This window comes from Bubalus bubalis, chromosome 7, assembly GCF_019923935.1.
Source record: "Bubalus bubalis isolate 160015118507 breed Murrah chromosome 7, NDDB_SH_1, whole genome shotgun sequence".
NCBI classification, from domain to species: Eukaryota; Metazoa; Chordata; class Mammalia; order Artiodactyla; family Bovidae; genus Bubalus; species Bubalus bubalis.
This window is the reverse complement of record NC_059163.1, coordinates 7163852-7187555: the sequence shown is the minus strand read 5'-3', so window position 1 is coordinate 7187555 and position 23704 is coordinate 7163852. Positions and strand designations below refer to the sequence as shown.

Sequence of the window (23704 nt, the reverse complement as noted above, 5' to 3'; positions counted from 1 at the left end):
TTTGCAAATGTGTCCCCCACACCCACTCCCCACCTCCCCTACCCCCCTCCCCCCGCGTGCAGGTTGAGATTTTATCAGAGCTCACATTCATTCCTCACGCACACACATGCATGAACTTGCAGGCAGAAGTTAGAAAACCCTGTGCCTTTGCTGGAATCTGAGTGGTTTGGGACACCAAGTCGACCTCGATCTGTGAAACCCACTGCTGGCAGAAACTGATCACAGGTCTCTGAGGCCTGGGTGAGAAAGTGGGGTGCTACCCGGGAGCCCTGGCTCTCGGGGTCCACAGGGCTCTGTTGGCTTTTCGGGGACCAGCAGTTGATCTGTTTGTGGAAAACTTTTCCTTCTGCGTCAAATTCTAATGACCTGAAGTGGATTACAGCGGCTTCCCCTGCATTTTGGGGTTCTTGGGGATGGGAGAGAGATTAAGCTCAGACGGAAGGACAGAGATTGTAGAAACACCGAGGAGGCAGCTCCATCTGCTCACTGGCCAGGCGGTGGGGAGAAAGCTTAGCCCTTTTCTCCACCCCCGTGGGTGAATGGACGAAGTCGGACCCCCGCCTTGCTGCTTCACTGTCCAGTTCCTTCCCAGACTCTCGCTGCTTCCCTCTCCCCCTCCTGGGCGATCCACGCCAGCCACGCAACCTCCAGAGAGGGAACAGTGGGTTGGACAGACAGGCTAGCATCTCCTCCTTCTCGTCCTCTCCGACCATTCCCAGGCCAGTTGGGGAAGCCCCCGCCCTATTCGGAGGGGGTCTCCAGGACCCCACCCCGTGACCTCATTGCCGGCAGCCGGGGAGCTGGGATGGCCAGGGGTTGCGTGGCGCCTGAGTGCACCCCGGGGATGGGTGCGGCCACGCGCGCGCAGCGTGGCGTGAGGGACTCGCCCCCGGATGGAGCGCGCACTTCCCATCTCGGGCTCCCACAGAGGCTGGCGGCATTTCTGGAAGCCAGAGCCCCCAGGCCCCGCCTCTGGGCCCCGAGGAGGCCCCAAAGAGGACCAAAACAAAAAGGCAATTAGAGTTGCTAATGAAGCCCCAAGCCAGATGACTCATCTGGGGCGCAGCCACAGGGGGCGGGAGTCGGGGTGTGGGGCTTTGTGATGAAACCTGGAAAAGACGGGTCAGGGTTGTCCCCAAAAAGGATGCTGAGGTGCAGCCCAGGGTGACCTAATCGTGCCTCCTCACCTCAGAGAGGCTGGGACAGAGGCCACATCTGTGAGGGACGAGAGCGTTAACTAATGAACTGCCAGAGTGCGAGGGCCACGCTGTCTGAACCTTGAAAAGCGTTGGAACCAGACTTAGACCAGGTTGCCAGCTACAGCCTCACACCCCGAGTCTGTGGATCCGGACCTGGGAAGCCCCAGACGCGGGACTCAGCCCCTCGGGCGCCTGGGGAGAAGACACTATTGCAACTCAGTAGACCTTAATTATGTGTCCACGAGTGCCAGAAGCTTTGCCGAGGCTCTTTGAACTTGGCTCTTGATGGAGACACCAAGTGGTAACAGCCTGGAAGGTTTATGGAAAACTTAAGAGGGGCTTTGTAAATCAGCCTGCTGAAATCAAAGAGAGCGCCTAGTTGCATTTGAACTAGACCTTGGCGGAGGAATGAAATATCATGGGAGAGACCATAGGGTCAAGAGCATCTAGGCAGAAGCCAAGGAGCAAAGAGAGATTAAAGGTCATGGCTGCTCCCAGGGAGGTGGTGAGGCTGTTTTCCCAAGTGTATTTCAGGTCAGTTTCTTGGGTCATTAATAAGAAGATAACCAAAAGCACTGCCTGGTCAGGCAAATTTGGGAAAGCATAAAACTATACACCACAGAGGACCAAGAACTCAGGCTGTAGGGTCACAAACATGTGACTTCAAATCACAACTCCACCCCTTAACTGCCTTGTAAACTTGGACCCAGATAGCGCCATCTGTCAAGTGAGGACCATTATCTGCATTCTTATGAGGACATTTGAAGGATTTAATTAGAGTATTAATGAAAAAGGCCTACTATCAAAGTGTCTGGCAAAGTCATGGGGCCAAAGTGTCTGGCCCCTTGAATGTTAGTTATTCTGACTAGCTACTTTCTTTGCTGCAGGAATTCTCACATGTTTTAGTTCCTTGGTTTGTCCTCTATCTTTCCATGAGTGGGTCATTAGAATCTAATGTTTTATAACTCATTAGAATATGAAACCACTTTTTTTTTTTTGGTCCCCAAAGAGTGTCACACATGGGAACTCGGAATGCATGCTGGAATATGGTTGGGTTGGCCCAAGGAGTTGAGGCTACCGTGGCCTGCAAGCCCATGAAGTTTTCCAAGATTTAATTGAAATTTATCACTCTTCACCTGCCACTGCATAAATGCCACCTTATTTCAATGAAACAGAAACTCCCAAACTGAGATTCTCCTATCAAAAAAATTGGGTTTTTCTCCTTAAAACTGTTGTCAATTTTTATAAGAAGAGAAAAATAAGAGCAAAGCAAATTCTTTCACTTTCACACCCAAAAGCCCAACCTCTGCCTCTGATTTGAGGGCCTGTATTTGGTGGGCAAAGGCAGGGGCATAAGCTAGAATAAAACATGATCCCATCTTCAAGGAGCCATCAGTTAGATTGTTGTTCAGTCACTAAGTTGTGTCTGTCTCTTTGGGACCCCATGGACTGTAGCACATCAGGCTTTACCATCTCCAGAGTTTACCATCTCCCAGAATTTGCTCAAACTCATGACCATTGAGTCAATGACTCTGTCAATAAGGTAGAGAAAATAAACTGTGTGTTCTCATTTCTAAAATGTGAAATTAGGTTTTCAAGGAAGAATATAGGAGGGGCTCAAAGTGAATTCTGCAAAAGCGAGACCTCAAGTTTCTGGAATGATCAGAGCAATAGGTAACTTTCTTTGACATTTACCAAGTGTGAGAAACTGTGCTAAGTACTTTGCAATGATAACTCGTGTGTACGTTATAAGGCTACAAGGTGAGTGTTGACTTGCCCATTTCACAGATGAACAAACTAAGCCCTAGAGAAAGGCAGTAATCTGCCTGAAGTCTTCCAGGAAGTATAGTCTCAAACTCAGGTCCATCTGATTCTCTGTATCCCTCACCCAGGAAATACTTTTCAGAGGAGATAATGTGTCACTTGGCCTTGAAGGATGGATACAGATTAACGGGAGGGGAATTTCAGGCAGTGAGAAGACAATTAACAAAGTCATGAACGAGACCAGTATGGGGAGTATCAGAAAATCCACCTGGTGGAAGAAAGGATGGGCATAGAAAGAAGAGGGAAATGAGCTCAAAAGCCTTGGTTAGACCTTAAAAGTCTTCATTGTCTGCGTGTTCAGTCGTGTTTGATTGTTTGTGACCCCATAGACTGTAGCCCACCAAGTTCCTCTGTCCATGGGATTCTCCAGGCAAGAATACTGGAGTGGGTTGTCATTTCCTACTCCAGATGATCTTCCTGACCCAGGGATCAAACCTTCATCTCTTGAGTCTCCTGCATTGGCAGGTGGATTCTTTACCATTGTGGCACCTACAAGAACAAAAATTGACACTTGGTGATGGATGTTAACTAGACTTACTGTGGTGAGTACTTCATAATACATCTGAATGTTGAATCATTATGTTGTTCACCTAAAGCTAATAGAATGCTCTATGTTAATTGTATCTGAATCAAAAAACAGAAAAAAAAATAAGAAAATTCTAAAAAAGAAAAAAAAAAAAAGAGTAGTTAGCTAGAAAATGCCCCCAAAAGACATTACAAAAATGTAGGCAAATGCTGTTATAGAAATGTTTAATTAATAAAAATTTATGTTATTTTCTGGGGGAAAAAAAAGACTTGGTTGGAAAAAAAAAAAAAAGATGTGGTTGGAATCAGATGATAGAAAGCCTTGAATGCCAAACCACAAAGTTTAGATTTCTTTAATAGAGGAATCATTAAAACTTTGTAAACAAGAAAGTAACAGCCTGGCAGTGCTTTAGAGCAAATAACTGAAGATGATTAATCAGTCTGTGCAGCAGGGGCAAAGAGGAAACCTCCGGTTACTGGGAAGCCATGTTTGTTCAGGTAGGAGACAGCAGTTGTTTGCTCCCATAATCCCTAAGGGATGCGGATGCTCGTCAGACCCAGGCTCCTAATCCTGCTACCCCAAAGCCATGACCACCACAGTGATCTATCCAAGCAACGACCTTAAGGCCTCACTACGTCCAGATTTAACCCTTACAGTGACAGGGGGTGGAATGGAAGGAGCAAGAGGGGCAGGCGGACCTCTCAGGACTTTCTCAGCTTTCAGACTCCATGGAGCTAAAAACTCTGAGAGCTTTTATGGACATCATTACCCACACATTTCACCATTCAATCACCAGTTTCCAGACTTGTTCCTATCAAACAGGCCTGTTTCCAAAAGAACTTGAGAGTCTACAAAATTTTTATGCGTTTACAGCTATAGCAATTGCATAATAATGAGATTGGCATGCAGGGATTACAGGAGGGTATATTTTCATATATTCCTTCAGGAGAAATTTTTATCCATCTTCTTGGCTGTCTGCCTTTTGCAAAAGTCAACTGTCCTCCCCTTGTGTCTGAGGACACTTACTGCGGTGTGATACCACCCCAGGATCTTGTTGGGGGTTGGGTTTGTTTTGTCTTTTTTTGCTGTGCTGAGTCTTTGTTGCTGTGTGGGCTTTTTTCTAGTTGTAGTGAGCAGAGGCTACACTTCAGTTGCAGGACATAGGCTTCTCCTTACAGTGGTTTCTCTTATTGTGGGCTTCCCTGATGGCTCAGATGGTAAAGAATCTGCCCACAATGCAGGAGACCAGGATTCTCTTATTGAGGAGCACAGGCTCTAGGGTGCTTGGGTTTCAGTAGTTGGCACATGGGCTCTGTAGTTGCAATTCTTGAGCTGTAGAGCTCAGTCTCAATAGTTGTGGTTCACAGGCTTAGTTTCTCCGCAGCATGTGGGATCCTCCCAGATGGCAGGCGGACTCTACTGCTGAGCCACCAGGGAAGCCCCCTTGTGGTGCTTTGAATAATAGTTATTTGTGCCAGGGTCCTGTGACTCCCACCAGCTCCCACATGGGAAATGGCAGCTCACTCCAGTACTCTTTGCCTGAAGAATCCTATGGACAGAGAAGCCTGGTGGGATGGGGTCCACAGGGTTGCAAAGAGTTGAACACTACTGAAGCGACTTAGCACTCAGCACTCAGCTCCCACAGAGGGTGAGCTTCAGAGAGCAGGAATGAAATCATCTTTAGATTTTCCAATGCCTTACAACTGTAGTAGATCTGAATCAATCTACAAACACGGATTTGCAAGAAATCTCACATTTTTCCATTTTATTTCGTACAACATAAATCTGATTCCAAGAGTTCTTGGCAGCAGGAAGTTTAGTTTCAGAAGTGATCAGGCTCCTACCCCCACCATCACCAGAACTGGGGAGGTCCTCCTTCAGATCACTGTGCCCTCTCTTATAAATCGCCTGTCCCTTTGATGTCTGTAGACTCGGCTTTCCAGCCCCGCTTAGGAAGTGAGGGTCACTGTCCAGCCGGGAAGCTGGGGTCTGAGTGACCCTCTGCTGTCCTGTCCTCTGTGGTCTGGCCACACAGCATTTCCACTTCTCACAGATGCCCTGGTCCCCGACCCCAGACTGTCCCGGTCTGGGGAAGTTGCCCATCAAAAGCCCTGCATTCTTCCCTTTCCCAGCGTCTACTCTTGGACTTGGGCTTTAGGAAAGAAAGGAAGAAATATTATTTTCAAGAAATGTCTGCTTCCTGCTCTGCCTGTATAACCTTGAAACAAAGAAGCCCAAAGAGCCAGGCAACCTTCTTGCGATAAGGTGGGAGTAGAGAACACACGTGAATAAATATTTCCCTAAGTTATTTTGTCACATAACCCAACAGGTATTCAGCAGTGGCTAGTAGAATACATCTTCTGATAATTGATGAAATGGCATCTCCAAAGTTGCTCAGTTGATCACCAGAGCTTATCAGGCTCTTTATTAAGAACCTACTATGTGCCTGTACCTTGCCTATACTGTCTACATGTCCCCATTTTTCAGATGAGAGAAGTGGATCACTTACTTAACATCCTACGAGCACTGTAGGGAAGCATAGGTATTTAAACTCCAGTTGTACTCATCTCCAAAACCCACACCCTTCCGACCCTGCCACATGGACTCTGGCAAGGATTCCTAATTCTCTAACTAGCAGTTCAGAGCCCTGGTACTGACTCATCCTAGAGTAGACATTTCCAATTACCATTTTTTTAATTTATTTTGGTAAAGTAAAGTTGATTTACAATGTTGTGCCAATTTCTGCTGTAGAGCAAAGTGATTCAATTACGCATACACACACATACATATAAACCTTTTTCATATTCTTCCCCATGGTGATTTATCACAAGGTATTGAATCTAGCTCCCTGTGCTTTACGGCGGTAGGCCCTTGTTTTTTATCCATTCTCTGTATAATAGTTTGCCTCTGCTAACGCCAAACTCCCAATCTAGCCCTCCGCAACCTCCTTTCCCTTGGCAACTTATAGATCTGTTCTCTACAACATTTGTTTTAAGTGGAGATTTTTTTCACCACGAGCATAGTCTGACTCTGTTTGAAATACTGACAATCTCATGGAATGGCTTTTTACCCCATCTCATCAGCCATCTGTGAGGCAGGAGGGATGGAGACTTAATCCTATTTGAAAGATGAGAGCAAGGCAAAGTGACTTGTCCACGGCCAAAGGACTAGAAGGGAGCTCAAAGTCCCACATGCATTTGTCAGCCTGTCTCCCCAGCAAGGGGCGGGAGTTAGTGCTAATTAATCAGAAGTTATCAGTAAGACAGCATTAAATATTTGCACGTTTAGTGCCTGCTCATACCGCCCGTAACAGAAAACCATAGCTGACACGGTTGCCTTAAGACGCATCCTGCTAGATGTACACGAATGATATTTGAGAGGTGTCATTAAAACTTCACTTGGTGGCCTTGCCAATTGCCAGCATCCTCAAACCAGGTTACTCTCTTTAAACTAGTAAGTTATTTTTTTCAGTTTCTTTCCTGCACCTTAAATTTATTTTGGAAAAAGACTTCTTTAGGTAATTTTGACCCCAGGCCGCTGTAAAATCTAACCTGAAATCGGTAGCATCTCAGTGTAGGGATTCTTTGAGTTACCAACCCATTTTATTTTATCACAGGTGTTCATACCCACTCCTCAGATCCTTTGCCTCACCTCTTTTCCTTCCCAATAAAGCCACATTCCTTGGTATGATCCTGGGGGCGGTAGGTCTTGGAAATCTGTCTCTTGCCCCCTTCCTCGTCCCCTTTATCCCTGCTGCTGGCCTCCATATATCCATATACCCACATATACCAAATACCAGAGACTGGGTGCTTTAAACAACAGAAATTGATTTTCTCACAGTTCTGGAAGCTGGAAGTTGAAGACCAAGGTGCCACAGGTTTGATTCCTTCTGAGGCCTCTCTCCTTGGCTTGCAGACAGCTGCTTTCTCACTGTGTCCTTATGTGGCCATTTTTCTGTAGAGAGCATGTGGCCAAGTTCCCCCTCTTACAAGGACACTGGTCAGACTGGGTGAGGGCCTATCCTCAGGCCCTCATTTTAACTTGATCGGCCCTTCAAGGCCTTATCTCCAAATACAGTCACCTGGTGACGTATTTCAACAGGTGACTTTCAGGGAAGCCCAGTTCGCTGCAGAACACCCCAAAAGCTATGCACAGTGAAGTCATCACAGTTTCTCAGTCCTTCCTTCTCTCCGTGTGACATAGGTCTAAAGAGTCAAGTCCATTCCCTTTGCATGAATTACGTTGAACCATATACAACGGCTGACCTTCAACCATTCTATTGCATGCGTGCTGTGAACCAAGTCGCTCAATCGTGTCTGCTTCTTTGTGACCCTTTGGACAGTGGTCTGCCAGATGCCTCAGTCCATGGGATTCCCCAGGCAAGGATACTGGAATGAGCTGCCACACCCTTCTCTAAGGGCTCTTCCCCACCCAGGGATCAAACCTGCCTTGGCAGGTTCTTTACCACTAGTGCCACCTGGAAAAGCCTAACCATTCTATTATCTACACAAAATGGCAATTTTGTATAACTCCTGTGTAATCCAGAGACATAAAAACTGTCATTTCCTGAAAACAATTTAGGGACAAAGTCCTTATAATATTACAGAAATTGTCATATTTCCATCCTCCTGTCTTTTCTTGAGTCTGAGATGAAATGGTCCCAGACAAACTTTGAGAATTTATCCACACTACAAACTCCACCTTCAGCTTCAACACCAATCATAGCAAAATGTTCATTTTTAGTAAGGCAGCCCTGGGCTTCCCTGGTACACACTCCAGTATTCTGGCCTGGAGAATTCCATGGACTTTATAGTCCATGAGGTTGCAAAGAGTTGGACACTCTTTGCTACTTTCCCTTTCCATTAAAATACCACTGGTCACCAGAAAATTCTTTCTTATGCCAGAATCTGACCCTTTTAAATGTTTCTCCACTGGTCTTGTTCTATTTCTAGAAGTAGCAAGAATCCCACCACTTTCCTCTGGCTTCTTAAACATTTAAAGACCATCACCATCTGCCTACCTAACCCTCTCCAGGGTCTCCCTGGCCTTGAGGGAGAAATTTCCCTGACACCATGTGGTTCACCAAACATACCCACGCCCCTCTGGAAATGACGTCCAGACCTCGACACCGGAGACCAGATGACTTTCACAGTGAGTGCTAACTCCACGTCAGTTTCCTGGGATGGGTAGCAGCTATGCAGAGACCTGTATGGAGAAGTAATCTGAACCCAATCTAGGGTTCACAGGAAAGAATGTAAAATTCAATTAGCGATAGCTTAAGGAGGAGCAGATACTCTCCAGAACTGCTTTAACTATTAATACTACACTGGACACTGTCTCTCAGTCCAGGTCACAGGGGAGCTATTACTCTCTGTGATTTAAATACTCTGTTTTCCTTAATGCTAAATTTGCATCAGCTTTGCTAGTCAGCCCATTTCGGAAAAAAAAAAGATCAAGTATGTTGCTCAGATTATTTCTTTTCAGCACCGTCTCTTGCTGTGGAGCACGGGCTCTAGGGTGTGGGTTTCATTAGTTACAGCTCCTAGGCTCTGGAGCACAGACTCAATAAATGTGGTACATGGGCTTAGTTGCTCTGAGACATATGAGATCTTCCCAATCAGGGATCGAATCCATGTCTCCTGCGTTGGCAGGCAGATTCTTTACCACTGAGCCACCAGGGAAGCCCCAGATTATTCTTTCAATTTAGTTGTAGCAAAGCTGATTTTCATCCATGCTGCGGTTCTGCTTTTCTTTCTAGTTAGCTAAAAAGAATGAGGAATCAGAAATTGTGACCTGCGGGTATGACATGTTCAGTCCTAATCCTTCCTGGCTGTGTGTGTGATTGTGGGCAAGTTATCTGAACACTCTGAGCCTCCGTTCATCATTGGAAATGAGAACAATAAGTATCTACTCCAGCGGATCCACTGATATCTTAAGTAAAATATTATATGAGAAAACGTTTGTAAGTCAGAAGATGAAATACACATACTAGTCAGTGTCCGGAGCTGTTAGTTTTGGCCAGCCAGCTCATTTTTGACCTCAGCCTCTTTGTTTGAGGGGATTTCTTCTCAATGGACAAACTGACACCTTCTCTTATTGTTCAGTCACTCAGTCGTGTCTGACTCTTTGCAACCCCATGGACTGCAGCATGCCAGGCTCCTCTGTCCTTCACTATCTCTTGGATTTTGCTCAGATTCATGTCCACTGTGTAGGTGATGCCATCCAACTATCTCATCCTCTGCCGCCCGCTTCTCCTGTAGCCTTCAATCTTTCCCAGCATCAGGGTCTTTTCCAATGAGCCGACTCTTGGGGATTAAAAACAAAAGCATAAGCAAGAGGCGTGGACACACACTAGGTACTCAGTGAATGGACTTGCACGAGAATATAAACTTGTCAAGGGAAAGAATTTTGGCCAAGACCGAAGTGTTTCCACTGAGTTGTCAAAGTGAAATCCAGAGTGCCTTTCCCTGTTGTTTTGATTATTCAAGGTCAAAGATGTTTGGTTTGGGATGATTTGTGCTTGCCATCTGCTTACACAAATCGACATTGATGACCTAATGCTTTTGCCAGAAAAGAAAATATACCCATCTCTCTGGATGTTGTCAACAACACGTTATCATAGCTCTATACCATGCAGTCCATCAGGGGCCACACCCGAAATCTACAATGTGGCCAAGACCCAGGGGGCCTGAAATCACACTCTCCAAACAACATGGGTGGTCATCACCCACTCTCATAGGGCTCTCCAGGGTTAATGTAGCTCTAAGGTACCAGATTAAAAAAAAAAAAATTTTTCAGGATAATCCACGTACCTGGGGTTTTATGTGGCATGTTCCCATTTTAAAAACAATTGCTGTGAACTATTACATCTAGAATGGATAAACAACAAGGTTTTAATTGATAGCACAGGGATAAGCTATAATGGGAAAGAACCTTAAAAAGAAGAATGTGTACAAGTGAAAAAAAAAAAAAAAAAACCTTGATGTGTCTTAGACCTAAAGAAAAGACAATGTCATATTGTTCAATGTAATACAATCTAGAGGCATAAAACGAGTTCCCATTTTCTTCTAAGCAAACCTTCATCAAATCTTCCCAACACACCAGTCAGGCTGGTAAGGTGTTTAACTCTATTTTACAAATGAGACCCAAAGCGTCGACATCAGTTAGCAGTGACACATATGTGGCTTCCCTGGTGGCTCGGACAGTAAGGAATCTGCCTGCAAAGCAGGAGACCCAGGTTCAATCCCTGGGTAGGGAAGATCCCCTGGAGAAGGGGATGGCTATCCACTCCACCATTCTTGCCTGGAGAATTCTATGGACAGAAGAGCCTAGAGGGCTACAGTCTATAGGGTTGTAGAGTCAGACACGACTGATTTACAAATAAAACCCAAAGCCTCACCATCAGTTATCAGTGACACATATGTATGTGAATACACAATCCCCTCCACAACAGAGCCTAAGTCCTCCGTCTCCTGAATTTCAGGAAGAAATTTAAAGTGTGTGTGGCTGCTCACATGCCCAGAGATGGGCAGATTGGGGTGAACAATGATTCTCCTGGCCCCTACTGGTGACTTGGAAGCTCCATATACCTCGTGACAGTCCACTCAGGCAGTCACAACAGGGTAACACCATTGACTGAAGGCTTAAACAACAGAAATGTATTTCCTTGTGGTTCTGGAGGAGGGAAGTCCAAAACTCTCTTTCTGGCTTGCGGATGATCAGCTTCCCACTGTATCTTCATGTGGCGCAGAGAGAGAAAAAGAGAGAGGGATCTGTGATGTCTCTTCCTCTTCTTGTAAGGACATAAGTTCTGTTGGATCAGGGCCCCATCTTTATGACCTCATTTAACTTTAATGACTTTCTTAAAGGTCTTGCCTTCAATTTTAGTCACATTGAATATTTGACGTTTCAACCTATAAATTTGGGGTGGGGACACAACTGAATCCTTAACACCCAACCTTTTTCTATGGATAATCAGCCTCTCCTGCCTTTTTATCTTTTCTACTCTTACCCTAAATCTTCCTAAATCCACCCAGCCTACATCATTCAGCCATTTCCCTCTTTCAACCCCATTCTTTGAGTCCTGCAATTCATTATTCAACACAGCTTCTCACTTTCTTAACCCCTCTTCACTCATTCTCTCTCTCTCTCTTTTTTTTTTTTTTTTTTTTTGGCCCAACAGCATGTGGGATCTGTTCCCCAACCAGAGACTGAACCCATATTCCCTACATTGGAAGTGCAGAGTCTTAACCACTGGACCACCAGGGCAGTCCTCATGCATTCTCCACTTGTTTCTCTCTTCTTCTTTCTCAGCCTTTCTCTTTAATCCCAACTATCACCTTCTCCAAAGCCTTCCTCCCTCTTCATTTTCTTCTCATCTTCTCCAGAACAACCCCCCGAGTCTAAATTCTGTTTTTGCTTGTTTGCCTCTGCACTTTAGACCCTGCAGTATGTGCGCCCCCATGAGTGGATTGCCCTTGCTACAGAGTCCAAGCTTGATCTGCTTACCACACAAAAGGCTAATGAATAAGAGATGAGGTGTGGAGGCAAAAAATAGAGACTTTATTCAGAAAGTCAGCTGACAGAGGAGATGGCAGAAAATGTCTCAAAATAACTATCTTATCAGGGTCTGGATGCCAGGTTCTTTTACAGAACCGGAGAGAAGAGCAGTAAGGAACTAAAGCCAAAAGACAATATAAACAGGGAGAGGCAATGAGGAAATAAAGTAAAAAGAGCCATCTGTCTTGCAAAACATCTCCAGGAAAGACCAACATCTGGGAAGCTATGTGTGAATCTCATCTTTCTTGCAGCCGTTCACAGGCGGGCAGGCTCAGATTATCTCTCTGAGCTGAACAAAGCCACAGCAACAGTCAGGCAGAGGGGCAGGGCCCTCTGAGGCAGGCCATTATATGTGATTATAACAACAAAGCTCTAAAACTTGGGCCATCTGATGAGAAGAACTGATTCATCAGAAAAGACCTTGATTCTGGGTAAGAGTGAGGGCAGGGAAGGAAGGGAGTGACAGAAGATGAAATGGTTGGATGGGATCATGGACTCAATGGACGTGAGTTTGAGCAAACTCCGGGAGATAGTGAAGGACAGGGAAGCCTGGCGTGCTGCAGTTCATGGGGTCACAAAGAGTCAGACACGACTCAGGGACTGAACAACAACAACGACAATAATAACACAAGCAACACAAAGCGAGTCAAAGAAACCGTTCCAACATGCAATCAGAGTTGGTTCTCTGCAACACCCTGAGCAGTGTCTGGGATGTAGCAGAAATCTTGTAAATGTCAAAATGCCCCAGCTATACAGGGTTTGAGGCAAGTTAAAGGAAATGTGCAAAATGAAGCAGTTTAAGTGGAAATTAAAAAAATCAAAGCCATGAGACAAAAGAGAAACAAACTATGTGAACCATAAGGCCCAATCTGGTTATTGTGATTGAGCGTGAAATTTCACTTCCTGGCAGCCAAACCCAGCGTCCTTTCAGACTTAAAGTGACCCATGTGTTCTCCGAGGAAAGGAAATGAATTCCGTCCCTCTTGCCCTGACCCGCGTCCTGCCCTGGAACAACTGTTTTCTCTATATCTCAGCTTTCCTTTCAACATTCCATTCATCTCGCACTGACTATCCAGCTCCGTATGGTGTTAAAAGCTCACTCCAATCCTATTTAGAATGTTGTTTTGTGTCCTAAGGAATGCAAGCCTGATAATGAAGGCAGTTTGGAGTTGAAGTCGTTGCTAGGAGGTTCCTAAAGGAAAGCTGCAATCTTGGGTTGACCAGAAAGCTTACTGAATGAGGGTTCAAGCAACAGCTGTGTGGTTCACAGAAGAAAAATACCAGAAAAAGGAAAGAAGGGAGGGAAGAAGGGAGGGAGCAAAGGGTTCTCCAAATCCTCTTTTGAAAAGATTTATGTTTATTTACTTTTGGCTTTTGGTTGTGCTGGGTCTTCATTGCTGCATGCTGGCTTTTCTCTAGTTGGCCCAAGTTGGGGCTACCCTCTAGTTGGCGATGTACAGGCTTCTCACTGCAGTGGTTTCTCTTGTTGTCCAGCACGGACTCTGGAACTCGGGCTTCAGTAGTTGCAACACAAGGGCTTTGTTGCTCCAAGGCATGGGGGGTCTTCCCAGACCATGGATCAAATCAGTGTCCTTTGCATTGCAAGGCGGATTCTTAACCATCGGACTACCAGGGAAGCCCCGGTCTCTGAATCCTTTTTCTACTTTCCTCTAAAGATATTCAGTTTCCCATTTTCACTCCTTCCCCTTTTCTATGACTGTCACTTTCACTCTAATGTCTACAGAGAAACCCTTATTTCTATCTCAGACAACCCTACCACCCCACCCCCACCCCTCACGAAAACCTAGTCCTTTATTTCTAGCGCTTTCTCCTGAACATAGAATGTAAGTTCAGGTCAGTTCAGTTGCTCAGTCATGTCCAACTCTTTGTGACCCCATGGATTGCAGCACACCAGGCCTCCCTGTCCATCACCAACTCCCAGAGTTTACCCAAACTCATGTCCATTGAGTCGGTGATGCCATCCAACCATCTCATCGTCTGTCTTCCCCTTCTCCTCCTGCCCTCAATCTTTCCTAGCATCAGAGTCTTTTCCAATGAGTCAGCTCTTCACATCAGGTGGCCAAAGTATTGGAGCTTCAGCTTCAGCATCAGTCCCCCAATGAATAATCAGGACTGACTTCTTTTAGGATGGACTGGCTGAATCTCCTTGCAGTCCCAGGGATTCTCAAGAGTTTTCTCCAACACCACAGTTCAAAAGCATCAATTCTTGGGCGCTCAGCTTTCTTTAGGGTCCAACTCTCACTTCTATACATGAGTACTGGAAAAACCATAACCTTGACTACATGGACCTTTGTTGGCAAAGTAATGTCTCTTTTTAATTTGTTTTACTGTCTTTTTAATATGCTGTCTACGTTGGCCATAACTTTCCTTCCAAGGAGTAAGCATCTTTTTATTTCATAGCTGCAGTCACCATCTGCAGTGATTTTGGAGCCCAAAATAATAAGGTCTGCCACTGCTTCCACTGTTTCTCCATCTATTTGCCATGAAGTGATGGGACCAGATGCCATCATCTTTGTTTTCTGAATGTTGAGCTTTAAGCCAACATTTTTAGTCTCCTCTTTCACTTTTATCAAGAGGCCCTTTAGTTCTTCTTCACTTTCTGCCATAAGGGTGGTGTCATCTGCATATCTGAGGTTATTGTTATTTCTCCCAGCAATCTTGATTCCAGCTTGTGCTTCCTCCAGCCTAGCATTTTGCATGATGTACTCTGCATATAAGTTAAATAAGCAGGGTGACAATATACAGCCTTGATGTACCCCTTTTCCTATTTGGAACCAGTCTGTTGTTCCATGTCCAGTTCTAACCATTGCTTCCTGACCTGCATACAGATTTCTCACAGGAGGCAGGTCAGGTGGCCTGGTATTCCCATCTCTTAAAGAATTTTCCACAGTTGATTGTGATCCACACAGTCAAAAGCTTTGGCATAGTCAATGAAGCAGAAGTAGATGTTTTTCTGGAACTCTCTTCTTTTTTTGATGGTCCAGTGGATGTTGGCAATTTGACCTCTGGTTCCTCTGCCTTTTCTAAAACCAGCTTGAATGTCTGGAAGTTCACGGTTCACATATTGCTGAAACCTGGCTTGGAGAATTTTGAGCATTACTTTACTAGCGTGTGGATGAGTGCAATTGTGTGGTAGTTTGAGCATTCTTTGGCATTGCCTTTCTTTGGAATTGGAATGAAAACTGACCTTTTCCAGTCCTGTGGCCACAGCAAATTCCAAATTTGCTGGCATATTGAGTGCAGCATTTTCACAGCATCATCTTTCAGGATTTGAAATAGCTCAAGTGGAATTCCATCACCTCCACTAGCTTTGTTCATAGTGATGCTTACTAAGGCCTACTTAACTTCACATTCCAGGATGTCTGGCTCTAGGTGAGTGATCACACCATTGTGATCATCTGGGTCATGAGGATTTTTTTGTACAGTTCTTTTGTGTATTCTGCCATCTCTTCTTAATATCTTCTGCTTCTGTTAGGTCCATATCGTTTCTGTCCTTTATTGAACCCATCTACCATCATCACAAAGTTTGTGTTTTGTTACTAACTTAGCCGTGACCCCAGGACATGTGTGATAACTGGTCAGTGCCTAGGACTATCACTGTTACTCTAGACTCTGGACAGCACGTGTCAGTAGGGTCATTGTCAAGCTTAAATGGAGCTGGCATGACTGACCAGAGGATGAGAAGAATTAAACCAAAGCACACAGACAAGGATGAAAGGTCTCACCCTGGAGATGGGAAAACTGATGGGAGATGTGAGAATGATTTTAGTTATTTGTCAGTCTCCCTCAAGTAGAATTTTGGAAGAAATTCTCCAAGAAAAATCACTGCAGATGATGATTGCAGCCATGAAATTAAAAGACACTTACTCCTTGGAAGGAAAGTTATGACCAACCTAGATAGTATATTAAAAAGCAGAGACATTACTTTGCTAACAAAGGTCCGTCTAGTCAAGTCTATGGTTTTTCCAGTGGTCATGTATGGATGAGAGAGTTGGACTGTGAAGAAAGCTGACCACCGAAGAGTTGATGCTTTTGAGCTGTGGTGCTGGAGAAGACTCTTGAGAGTCCCTTGGACTGCAAGGAGATCCAACCAGTCCATCCTAAAGGAGACCAGTCCTGGGTGTTCATCGGAAGGACTGATGCTGAGGCTGAAACTCCAATACTTTGGCCACCTCATGCAAAGAGTTGACTCATTGGAAAAGACCCTGATGCTGGGAGGGATTGGAAGCAGGAGGAGAAGGGGATGACAGAGGATGAGATGGCTGGATGGCTTCACTGCCTCGATGGATATGAGTTTGGGTGAACTCCGGGAGTTGGTGATGGACAGGGAGGCCTGGAGTAATGTGATTCATGGGGTCACAAAGAGTCGGACACAACTGAGCGACTGAACTGAACTGAACTGGTATCAATTTCTTCAGTTTCTAATCCAAAGAGGGTTTGACCTGAGTTAGAATCATAGTTCTGTCATTTTTCTAGGCTTGGGTCCTTGGGGAAGGAACTCTGTCCATCTCCACTTTTTTGATGTGAACAATTATAATAATAGCATACATCTGGCCGAGGTTGCCATGACCACATAACATGGTGCTAAATCAATCATAGCTAAGATGAATATTCCTGGTACTTTTGTTGAAATACAATAGAAGAGAAAGCATTAGATAGAGAGGGCTATTGTTTGGATCTTAAGATCCAAAGATTTTTTTTCCTTTTCTCCTTCCCTCATTCTATATGCATCATATCCATATTCAGTCATACCTTGAATTTCCATTCTGTAAGCTTTCTGATTAACCAGGAGTGGCAGATTTCCTTTAGCGATGCCAAAGCAAAAGCTTCAGCTATAAATTGCCTTAATTACAGCACTTGCATCCTTTATGATCTAAAGCCACACTCTAAGAGCAGGATTTGAATGAGACCCCAAAAGATATTCAGAAGATATGAAACAGAACTTTGAAAAAATATGTAAATAAAAGAGAGAAGGAGAGAGTCTTAGCTGTGGTTCTCAACCTTCACTACACCTTAATCATCCACAAGGGAGCTTTGAAAAATCCCAACGCCCAGACTGCAACCCGGACCACTACATCAGAACCCCTGATGCTGGGAATCAGGCATAAATTATTTTTAAAGTCCCTCCGTTGATTCTAATATGCAGCCAAGGTTGAGAACTGCTGTTTTAGAGAAAGTTAGTAGCCAGTGGTGTAGAAAGCGGCAGAGTTGACAAGACTGGATGTGTACGCAGTGTGAGCATATTGATAACGTCCTAGACTCTAGTGAGACCTTTCAGGAGAGCTCTGGGATCAGAAATCAGGCTTGAAAGGAAGGACTAAGTGGCCAGGAAGAGTACACAGCAGGCACAGCTTAATCCTTCAGCAAATATGGTGGAACCCAGAAAGGAAGAGTGAGGAAGATGGCTTGAGGAGTGAGCAACAGCAAAACAAGTTACTTCCGGAGTAGGGGAGATGTAAACAAGTTTCAATCAAAGATGAGTCTACCACATCTTATACATTTGCAATTTAAGTTTGGGGATAGCTTTAAGAAAATGGGAATAAAACCGCTATATGAGGAGATCCAACCAGTCCATTCTGAAGGAGATCAGCCCTGGGATTTCTTTGGAAGGAATGATGCGAAAGCTGAAACTCCAGTACTCTGGCCACCTCATGTGAAGAGTTGATTCATTGGAAAAGACCCTGATGCTGGGAGGGATTGGGGGCAGGAGGAGAAGGGGATGACAGAGGATGAGATGGCTGGGTGGCATCACTGACTCGATGGACGTGAGTCTCAGTGAACTCCAGGGGTTGGTGATGGACAGGGAGGCCTGGCGTGCTGCGATTCATGGGGTGGCAAAGAGTCGGACACGACTGAGCGACTGATCTGATCTGATCTGATCTGACGAGCCAGCAATCCCACTCCTTGGTGTACACCCTGAGACAATCATAAGTCAATGACACATGTACTCCAATGTTCATTTCAGCACTATTTACAATAACCAGGAAGCATCTCAGATGTCCATTGGTAGAGGAATGGATAAAGAAGATGTGTGTGCATACACACACACACACATAATAGAATGGAATGCTGGGATATTACTTGGCCACAGAAAGGAATGAAATCCAGTCATATGTAGAGATGTGGGTGAATCTAGAATCTGTCATACAGGAATAGAGATGCAGACATTGAGAACAGACTTGTTGACATGGGGAGGAGAGGGTGGGATAAACTGCGAGAGTAGCACTGACATTTATACGCCACCATGTGTAAAATAGATGGCGAGCGGGGAGCTTCTGTACAGCACATGGAGCTCAGCTCGGTACTCTGTGATGACCTAGAGGGGTGGGGCGGTGGGTGGTGGGATGGAGGCCCTAGAGGGAGGGCATATAAGTATACTGATAGCTGATGCACATAGTGGTTCAGCAAAAACTGTACAACCCTCTCCAGAAATCTTGCCTGGAAAATTCGGTGGGCAGAAGACCCTGGTGGGCTACAGTCCATGGTGCTGCAAAGAGTTGAACATGACTGAGTGACAAAACAACAATATCAATAACTGCAAAAACACAACATTGTAAAGCAATTATGCTCCGATTAGAAAATAAATACATTTTTTTGAAGTGAAATATAAATTTGGGAAAATAGTGAAAACATATTTACATTGACCCAGTAGATTTGATTTTGATGATTTCAGATACATCGCAGGCTCTTGACCAAGAATGCACTCTGCTTTATGCCTCGTGACTCCTTTCGTTTTAATTGTCATTTGTTCAACTTTCTGCTTTCTGGTCAAACATGTCACTCGATGGCCTCTGTTAGTCCTCACAAGAGCCCATAAAGAGGCTGCCTCCCACTTTACAGATGAGGAAGCTTTCCAGATGAGGAAATGAGATTCAGAGAGGCCCCCTGGTTTCTCCAGAGTCAATCAGTGACAAACTGAGATTCACACCTGAATCTGCATGACCCCAAAGCCCACAGCCTATGTACCTCGCTTCTGTACTTCCAGAAAAAGCACACATTGAATCCTTGGAGAATTGTATGCTTCCTTTGAAACCTATAAAATGGCAAAAACTATGCCCTGAAAGACTCTTGTGAAGAGTCTGGAGGAGACTCTTGTGAGTCCCTTGGACAGCAAGGAGATCGAACCAGTCAATCCTAAAGGAAATCAACCTGAATGTTTATTGGGAGGACTGATGCTGAAGCTGAAGCTCCAATACTTTGGCTACCTGATATGAAGAGCTGACTCATTGGAAAAGACCCTGATGCTAGGAAAGATTGAGGCCAGGAGGAGAAGGGGTCGACAGAGGATGAGATGGTTGGATGGCATCACTGACTCAATGGACATGAATTTGAGAAAACTCTGGGAGATGGTGAAGGACAGGGAAGCCTGTGACCCCTATCCATGGGGTCACAAAGAGTTGGACATGATGAGCAACTGAACAAAAACAATGCCCTGAAAGGTGGTGTCCCAGCACCAGGGCCTCTGGATGAAATCAATGGAAAGTGTATCAGAGGCTGCAGAAGCATTTGAGCAGGGTACAAAGCACTTCAGAGAGAGGTGGGCATGAGATCTGTGTCATCAGTGACACAGATGCCCAGGAAGATAGCTGAGGGGCAGCCAGAATTGGGGTTGCCCACAACTGACATGAACCTGAAAACATCGTGCCCTGAGCCCTGTGCTCAAGTGCAGCAGAGTTTGGGCAGGAACGGCCACGCTCAACATCGTTTTCCTCCACCATCTGTCCACGCCTTCCTCCTCCCCCAGACTTGTCATCCTTGCTAATTTCTGTATACCCAATCCTCCAACTTGCACCCACTCATTTGGCCACCTTCTCTTGCTGAAACTGAATCTCCACATCCCCTGATTATCCCTGGAAGCTGATTAGCTTGCATTTGCAAGCAATATTTTCCTCCTAGTACATTCAGGGGCTTTCCAGATGGCTCAGAGGTAAAGAATTCACCTGCCAATGCAGGAGACTCAGGTTCCACCCTTGAATCAAGAAGATCCCCTGGAGGAGGGCATGGCAACCCACTCCAGTATTCTTGCCTGGAGAATCCCATGGACAGAGGAGCCTGGAGGGCTACAGTCCATGGGGTCGCAAAGAGTCAGACTAAGCAACTGAAAAACAATAGCACATCCAGGTATCTGGGGTCCAGAGGACTGCCTTGATTTCTGGGATCTTAGCTTAGAGGGGAATGAAATGTAATAAAAAGTATAATATGAGTTCCAAATGGCTGCATCATCTGTGTCAAAGAGATGCTTTCCCTTTGGGCTGCCATCTGTAGATATTATTACCAGTTATCCTTACGCTCAGATGGGGGAGTGAGCAAAATATTGTTTTTCCTTCCAATCCAAAGGCCTGGAAATTGCTGATGCAATGTCCGGCAGGAAAGAGCCAGCAACATTTTGTGCTGCCTTTTTAAAACATATTTTAATATTGTATTTTAAAGGAAACTGGCCAGCAAGGTCATTCAAGGACACATTTTAGACTCTTTGAGAATCAAGTTGGGCAAGACCATAACAGACTGTTTAGTTTGGACAGACAAATTGCCAACATGCCCATAAAAGGAAGGGTTGGCTGAATATTTTCTTTTGGCTCTTATTTTCAGATTTTCTTCAAAAGTTAGTCTGACAAAAATTGAAGAGAAGCCATGTAATACACCCATGAAAACAAACACTTCAAATAGAACTTGTATCTCAGAACAAATCATTCCGGGGAATTTGTGCTAATTTGGATGAGATTCCTGTCTGTGAGGTACCAGGTTGATTACAAAATTCACTGAAAGGAAAGATCGGGCATTTTCTCGGTGTCCACTGTATGTCTAAAATGTGCTCAGCATCCTAACAGGTACTGGACAAGCATTATACCATTCAGTCCTCACAATTACACCTTCAGAATGGTTTTAGTCCCATTTGGGTGCATGCATGCTCAGTTCAGTCACTCGCTTATGTCCCACTCTTTGCAACCCCATGGACTGTAGCCTGCCAGGCTCCTCTGTCTATGAGATTATCCGGGTAAGATCACTGGAGTGGATTGCCATTTCCTCCTCCTGGTGATCTTCCCAACCAAGGAATCGAACGCACATCTTCTGTCTCCTGCATTCGCAGGTGAATTCTATACCACTGAGCTACCTGGGAAGCCCCATTAGCTCCATTTATCAAGAGAAAAAAAATAAGTAAAAATATGGCTAGTGTATGGGCAAGATATGAGTTGAAGAATTTAGATTGAAACTATTTATTCAAAACGTGTCTGAATCAATAAATGAATGAACCTTATAAAGTAACAAAAAAGAAGATAAATATACAAGGAGTCAATAAGCCCTGTATCCATTTCAACCCTTGGAAACTGGAAGCTGATGTCTCCTGGGAATCTAAACCTTCAGTCAAGGCACATCCCAATATGCATGGATCTCCCTGAAGAAGAGGCGCCAGCTCCTCTTCCTCCACAGCTTTTTGTGGTCAACTAGTTAAATGAGCTTAATCCTCATCACAACCCACTTTGCAACTAGGGACAATGAGCATCAGAAGCCTTAAACATCAGAAGAGAGAAGGTTGAAATGATACAGACCCACACACCCGGTGGAGAACAGGAGAAAAAAAGATGTGCAGACGGAATCCCTTAGCCATGGTCAAGCAGCCCTGTTTGATCAGAGAAGAATGTTCCGGAAGGAAAGTAGTGAGATGAAAGTCAGACAAGAGCTGGATAGGGTTCAAACCGTGAAGGACTCAGAATATAGTAAGCCTCCTACATACTAAAATGTTTCATTTTGCAAGCGTGGTTTTAAGTCCCATTTGTTCATAAGTCCAACCAAGTGAGCCCAGGTACCCAACTAACACAATCAGCTACAGAGCACTGTACTGCAATAAGTCTATAATACTTTTCACACAAATAATACATAAAAACACAAGAAATAGAGCAAGCATTTTTAATCTTATAGTACAGGACCTTGAAAAGTTCAGTGGTTCAGGACAACAAGCTGTCATACGGGGGTCTGGCATCCAGTGATCAGGCAAGAAGAATTACTGACCAGAAGAGGGAGAGGAGACGGGAGTTGGTAGAGCTGAAGGATCGTCAGCAATAGGAGATGGAGGGTAAGCTGCGATTTCACTCACACCTGACGTTTGTGAAACTCGTGTTTGAAAGTTCACGACTTGAAGGTTCATATGTAGGGAACTTACTGTATGGGAGAGGTGACTTTGACTTTATTTTCAAAGAACTGGGACCCCATCAAAGGCTTCTGAGTGAGGGAGTCACATGGGGAAAAGAGTTTGAGGAGAATTAAGCTGGCCATACGGGGCTTTTCTGGTGGCTCAGACAGCAAAGAATCTGCCTGCAAAGCAGGAGACCCAGGTTCGACCCTTGGATTGGGAAGATCCCCTGGAGAAGGAAATGGCAACCCACTCCAATATTCTTGCCTAGAGAATCCCATGGATAGAGGAACCTGGTGGGCTACAGTCCATGGGGTCTCAAAGAGTTGGAGACGACTGAGCAACTTCACTTTCACTTTCTTTCACTTTCAAGCTGGCCATATGGGGCTTCCCTGGTGGCTCAGATAGCAAAGAATCTGCCTGCAATGCAGGAGACTCAGGTTCAATCCCTGGGCTGGAGAGATCCTCTGGGGAAGGAAATGGCCACCCCGACTCCAGTATTCTTGCCTGGAGAATCCCACGGACAGAGGAGCCTGATGGGCTACAGTCCACGCGGCCGCAGAGTCAGACATGACTGAGTGACCAACACTAGCGCTTCAAGGTGGCCATGGTTTGACAGAGGGACTGGAAGTGGGGAGGCCAGCCTGGGGACTTTCCTGGGAAGAATTCTGTGACATTCAAGGCCGAGGTCGTTGGGAGGCTCTGCGTGCCCTGCTCGCTGTGCCGTGTGCTGCTTGGTCCCGGCATGCAACTTCAGGCTGTTTGTGCTCTAATGTGCTCCCGTGGAATGGCCTGATTACCCAGGCCTTTGATGTGGAAATGTCATCCTGACAGTGAGTGGATTCCAGGAACTCTTCCAGCAGAGATCACCCACTAAAGAGAGAGGACTCCGTGACCGGCATGTTAACCTTAGGAAGCAAGGAGATGGTGATGAGAAGCAAATTGCTTGGGGGAAAAAAATGTGCTTGCTTCTTTTTTTTTTTTTTGTAAAATATTTATTTTCATTTATTTATCTGGCTGCGCTAGGTCTTCGTTGCAGCACACGAGATCTTTCTTAGCTGTGGCATGCACACTCTTGGTTATGGCATGTGGGGTCTAGTTTTCTAACCAGGGACCCAACCGGGGGCCCCTGTGTTGGGAGCTCAGAGCCTTAGTCACTGGACTACCGGGGAAAGAACTCTTTTCCATACAGACACGTTGCTTCACTGCAGCCCTGCTCACGTCTGCACCACTGAATTCTTGCTGTTCTCAGAGGCATCTCCAGAGACCCTTGTACTAGGAACATCCTAATTAAGCCTTGCTTGGGGGTGCTGAGTGGATCTATGCATCTTACAGGTTGTAAAAATACAAGAAAACAGCATGGGAGAAAACCCTGGAGAAGATTGCATCTCAGCTCACTTAGACGTCTGATTTTGGGCAAATTCATTTGGCTGCAGAACAGTCATA

At 45.2% G+C, this 23704-nt stretch overlaps 1 protein-coding gene across 3 annotated transcripts in view; it reads left to right on the top strand.

Moving 5' to 3' along the window:
• Window positions 1-23704, top strand: part of C1QTNF7 (C1q and TNF related 7) — a 135049-nt gene that overhangs the window by 9212 nt on the left and 102133 nt on the right. The window lies entirely within an intron of this gene.